The 6,155-nt window shown below is 40.0% G+C and overlaps 1 long non-coding RNA gene across 1 annotated transcript in view; it reads right to left on the reverse strand.

The window, feature by feature from the left end:
* LOC107574020 (uncharacterized) overlaps positions 1–173 on the reverse strand; it is a 6,032-nt gene extending 5,859 nt beyond the window's left edge. The window contains exon 1 of the long non-coding RNA XR_001607610.1: positions 97–173. This is a non-coding gene — a long non-coding RNA (uncharacterized lncRNA). The remainder of the gene's footprint in view (positions 1–96) is intronic.
* Between the last annotated feature and the right edge of the window lie 5,982 nt (positions 174–6,155).

A 6,155-nucleotide genomic window follows, 5' to 3' on the forward strand; every position in this document is an offset into this window, starting at 1 on the left:
ACTAATACTCTATTCACACACATTACCATTGTTTTACTCACTGTTACTTGCTTTAATGGCAGATGTGTGTCTACCTTTGAGTGCAGGCGAGGGCACGAGCTGGAGGCCGTGGAGAAGCAGATCTGTGACCTGGTGGCGAAGCAGACCCAGTTGAGAGAGCGGAGAGCCGCGCTAGAAACATCCCAGGCTGACGCTCACAAGTCCGAGGTAAGTATACAGCGTGCTGCTAACTCTCCCACCACCTCTACTCCGTGTGTTTCTCTGCACAGGCCCGGTGCACCCAGGATGTGATCTTCCCAGATGTCCTTCACTCCAGTGCCGGGACACCACGGACCCTGGGTGCAGCCGCAGCGGAAAGACGCGAACCAGGCCCCGGGCGACGACCTCTCCCCCTCGGAGCGGTCGTGCTTCACGCGGGGGCTAACGACACCAAGCTGCGGCAGACGGAGACACTGAAGAGGGACTTCAGGAGCCTGATCGAGACGGTGCGCCACAGATCGCCCACGACGACGATCATCGTGTCAGGTCTGCTTCCCACGTATCGACGAGGACATGAAAGATTCAGTAGGCTTTTTGCTTTAAATGAATGGTTATTGTCATGGTGTAAAGAACAGAAACTGCTCTTTGTTAATAACTGGAATCTTTTCTGGGAGCGTCCTAGGCTTTTTCGCGCTGATGGCCTGCATCCCAGCAGAGTCGGAGCGGAGCTCATGTCGGACAACATCTCCAGGACGCTGCGCTCCATATGACTAGTAAGTCAAATCTCAAATAACTGCCCTGATGACTTGTTCTACCCGCTTAAATGATAGAAGTACTTGCGTTGTACAATCTGTAAAGACTGTGTCTGTTCCCCGAATAGTGAGGTCAAAATATAAATTTAATGCAGGATCTAGAAAAAATCTGATCGTGATTAAACCAGAAAAATTTCAAATAAATGAACAAAAACAATTTTTAAAGTTTGGGCTCCTAAACATTAGATCACTCTCACCCAAAGAAGTTATTAACCCGGAAACAACATCTCTATATAGAGATTATATACTATAATAATATATATATATTATTATGTAAAGTATAATATATATATAATATATTTATATCCAAGTTGTCTGGAACGCAGCATTAGGTTAACATTTCAATAAACGAGCGTGTACTACAATTACGAGCCATTCTATAAAGTGACATTTCAGCACTTGACAAACGGATAGCGACTCCTAAATAGCACTTAAAGCACGGCTACGTGCGATTGTGTTAAGTGCATTTTTGGGAAACGCACGTGACACAATAACGAACGATCGTAAAATGACTCGTAGAAAACGCTCTTAAGTGCTAAGATCAATCGTTATCGAGAAACGCAGCCCTGGGCTTCGTAAGCATCGTAAGCCTAAATTGATCGTAAAAACGATCGCACGAATCATCTTAGACTTGTGGACCGTATCCTAAAACCATCGTAATTTAAGTAGTAGTTGAAAATCTTCGTAGATCTACGAGTGCTCTGGAGTAATCGTAAATCCCTAAGTATATCGTAAAGAGACAGAGTTATGAGGTCACCTGCTGGACAACCAGCAAATTGCACCTAAAATGTACTTATCTTCAATGTGACTTTTTTATTTTGTTTTTACGTATATTTTTTATTCGTTTTTTTATTCATTACACATAATTCAATATAGAAATAATAATGAATAAAGAAATAAAATAAAAATGACATGACTTTTTCTGCACCTATAGAAATGGATAGGCTACATAATAGATGGGCCCTAATAATATATCAAGTTAATTGTAAATAGCCACATACAACCTCGAGACTCAAGCTGTAATAAAACATATACCCCCAGTTTCACAGACAAGGCTTAAGCCTAGTCCCAGACTAAAATGTAAGTCTGAGCTGTTTCAACTGAAAGAAGCTTGCACTGACTGATCGTAAAATATATCAGTGCCTTTGTTTTGTCTCAAGATGCTCACCTGTAATGTGTTTTCCAAGGCACGTTTATAAAAATTACTTAAATGTCCTAATTGAACTATTGCCTAATCCTGGCTTAGTCTAAGACCTTTTTGTGAAACCAGTCCATAGGGCTTGCCTGCTTATTTTTGAAAAGTACTACAAGTAGCCATTTAAATTTGAAACACTTATAATAAGAATACTTCTGCTGTAGTATCTCATAGAGACTTAGGCTTTGAGTGGTTTAACAAACATCAAAACATTGAATTCAAGTTTGTGGTTTGTTCCCCGGGATCTGCAAAAGACATTGCACAATGTGAGGAGTCCTATGGAAAATAATATTTCATGTTGCACAACATATATTAAAACATAATTATTAATGATTAAACAACATTAAACAATATTACCTAACTCATCTGGCAAGATAATTGGCACTGAAATGAAGGGCCTTGTAAATCTCATCTCCTCCAGTGCCAGTCTCCTCTCTTCCAAAGCCAGCTTGGCCTTCTTGAGTTCAATGATTTGCTTCTGAAAGTTGTTGTCCATCTCTTTGGCCTCTTTAAGAGAATGTCTGATGTCTTTTAGAACATCTAGTTTCTCTCACTCCAGCTGCACTAAGTCCTGACTACAACCACAGACATTCTCAAATCGCTGAGATGTTGTGGCTGTAGCCTGAACAATTGAAGATGGAGGCTGGGGCATGGATGGACTGCTGGGAGGACTAGGAGATGGTAGGTGTCTGCCAATAGGAGGTGAACCTGATTACTCTTGCGAGCATGATGGAACTGACTCAGGTTCAACCCTACTCCTCCATGGAGATCAATACCACCACAAATCCCATCTGAGACAGTTGTTCCAAGGATTGACAATGCCTTTTCTTCTTCTGCTGTAAGAAGGGGGGTGTCATTAGGCCCACCACCTGTTTTATTAATTGTTGTCCTCTGCTGTGCCCTTTTTCTTTTAGCAAGGCTTGAAAAGTCCTGCCACTTCTTCCTGACCTCCTTCCCTGATCTTTTAATGCCCCTTGTTGCAGTTAGTTTTGTAGCAATATCGTCCCAGATTTGGCATTTTTCTTTATTTGTATGACTGCCCTTAAACCTGCTGAAAATTATGTTTTTGTAGCTCCACCTCCTCTAAAATTATATTAATTTCCTCTTTTTTTAAAAATTATTTTCTTTGTTTTTTTGGTTTCAGCCATTTTGCTAGTGTCTCCACCCCTATGCATGTGCTTATATAGATTTTTCTCCTAGTAGCAAATGCACATCAGGTGAAGATAATTAGACTAAACATTTCAAAATATAAATGTAAGAGCCATAAGTTAATTATTTGTTTATTTATATAGATGTGAAATAAGCAATTGTGTGGATAACGTAATTAAATTCTACTTAAATAATTAAGGTTTCATATTAATTATCGAAAATTATGCTGATGTCATTTCCGGCATGGACCGTTTGAATTTGTGTTATGCAAGATTCGAGCGACACGTGTTTTGACCGTGCAACATTTCCAGTTATTTTTTGTTTTTGAACTTGCTCAAGAAGAAATTACAGGACTTTTATGTTATTCGAGTTCAATACACGTTCACACAAGTAGAATAAGCAACGGAAATCAGAAAATAGATGGATTGCTATCACAACAAGCATGTGCGACAATTACTAGCCATTCTACATCGTGACATTTCAGCACTTGACAAACGGACAGCGACTCCTAAGTAGCACTTAAAAGCACAGCTGCGTGCAATCGTGTTGGACTTTTGTGAAATGACTCGTAACGCTCTTAAGCTCTAAGATCAATCTGTTCAGAGCTGCGTTTCTCGATAACGATTGATCTTAGCACTTAAGAGCGTTTTCTACGAGTCATTTTACGATCGTTCGTTATTGTTTCACGTGCGTTTCCCAAAAATGCACTTAACACAATCGCACGTAGCCGTGCTTTAAGTGCTATTTAGGAGTCGCTATCCATTTGTCAAGTGCTGAAATGTCACTTTATAGAATGGCTCGTAATTGTAGTACACGCTCGTTTATTGAAATGTTAACCTAATGCTGCGTTCCAGACAACTCAGATATAATAACTATAATACAATATTATATTATGTTATACTTTACATAATAATATACTTATATATATATATAAAGAGACGTTATTTCCGGGTCCAATACATTGCTGGTAAAAAAAATTTTTAAAAAACGAGTAATAAAGTACAATCATATCCTTATATTATAATCATATTGCACTTGACTAAAGTTAAAGGTGTAATCTGCCGATTGTCCTGCAGGTGACCGTATAAATCTGTCTCTTTGCAAGTCATTGACAGATTTTTTCCCCCAGTCTTTGAAGCATATTTCCTACATTAATTCTTTTATTAATTTTTTTGTTCAGTCATTTAATTTAGATGTGTATTTCTATTTTTCTGCTCCTTTTAATTATTTCAGTTATAAATTAATAAAAAAAAACAAGTAATAAAGTGTACAATAAAGTACAATCAAATCCTTATATTATAATCACATTGCACTTGAATAAAGTTAAAGGTGCAATCTGCCGATTGTCCGGCAGGTGACCGCATAAATCTGTCTTCTTACGATGCACTGAGAGCTTTACGATTACTCCAGAGCACTCGTAGATCTACGATGATTTTCAAGTGCTACTTAAGTTACGATGCTTTTGGGAAACAGACCGTAATATTAAGAAGACCAGTCGTACGATCGTTTATACGAACTTCTTAGGCTTACAAAGCTTTTGGGAAACTCAGCCCTGGGGCGCGTTTCCCGTACAACTACATAACTCGCTGATTAACCACCATAGTATGATGCATCGTTGTGGAAACGAACTAGCTAGTCACGACTGTTTCCCGAAACCATGGTATCTGTGTCGCAAGACTTGCAAACCCATCGTTTAATCCACGCATGTTTGAGCTGTCGTTATGACCTTGTTCTTCTTCGATCTAATAGCCGACTGGTGCCATGAGCATATACCACCACCTACAGTAATTTGGTTTTATTTGCTCTTTTCTTCGACTCGAATTACGCTTTTGAAATGACGTTACGTAGGAGTGGAGTAATAACGCAACATTCATTTGTTCCGCAATAAATTATATACATACACACACGGAGTTCAGCGTGGCCCTCGCAATTATTCTCCCTAAGTGCCATAAGTGCCTTCTGAAAGCATTAATCATGCCGATTGGAACGCAGCCATCGTTTCGTTTGTGCGAAGAAAAGGTGAGTTTGTCAAGTGAGTATCTTTGTTAAAACATTCATAAAGACTAATTTCTCATATAACAATATTGGTAAAACAGTATGTTAGAGGTTTTCACTTAAATTAAATGTTAACACTCAAATCACAGTATTTTTTATAGTAAATGAATGTACCCAAATAAATTAACAAAAATGTATAAATAAGTGAGTTATTTTGTTGTTTTTACAGAATTAGAATATTCTCTACAAATGTGTGTGTGTGTGTGTGTGTGTGTGTGATATATATATTGTAACGGGGTGAAGAATCACACGACAAGTAATCTCAATCAATACCCCGGAGGGTGGATTTATTGGGGTGAGGGGTGCTAGTGAGAAAGGTCCAGGTAGGTGCTGCGGTGCCGGGAGTGCTCTCTTCCGTCTTCCCAGTGCAGAGGGTCCGTGCAGTGCTCCTGTGGGGCTGGTCGGTCACACGCTGCTTTCTGTTGGAAAAATGAGAGGGCGAGTTAGTGCTTCCTGTTGGGCTGGTCGGTCACACGCTGCTTTCCGTTGGAAAAATGAGAGGGCGAGTTAGTGCTCAGTCTCATGGAGGAATCTTCTCGATAGCAGGGCTTACGTGGCTTATGTTGCCGCCGGGGCATATTGGCGAATAAACAAAATATTTAACTGAAGTTATGTCAGATTAAACAAATGGTTTAAACCGCAATGGTGGCTGGATGCTGCACAGGTGTCAGGAGGTATAGGCGAAGAGAATATCCACTGTCTCCCAGCAGCCAGCTATTACCAAAGCCACCCTCTTCAGCCACCTGGCAAACTGCAGAATTGACCCACACAAAAGAGTCATGTGTGCTTCCAGGCCATTTTGCCACAATGTCAGTGAACATCCCCTGGTGATCACACACTATAGGGCTGCACGATAAATCACATGCGATATTTAACGTGCATCTTGTCAGTAAAGTCGGTTCTGTAATCAGCGGTAAATCTCCATCACCTGCGGGCTTTCACATGGAGCAGCATTAACTACACAG

The sequence above is a fragment of the Sinocyclocheilus grahami genome, unplaced genomic scaffold, assembly GCF_001515645.1.
Source record: "Sinocyclocheilus grahami isolate Dianchi unplaced genomic scaffold, SAMN03320097.WGS_v1.1 scaffold2094.1, whole genome shotgun sequence".
Taxonomy (NCBI): domain Eukaryota; kingdom Metazoa; phylum Chordata; class Actinopteri; order Cypriniformes; family Cyprinidae; genus Sinocyclocheilus; species Sinocyclocheilus grahami.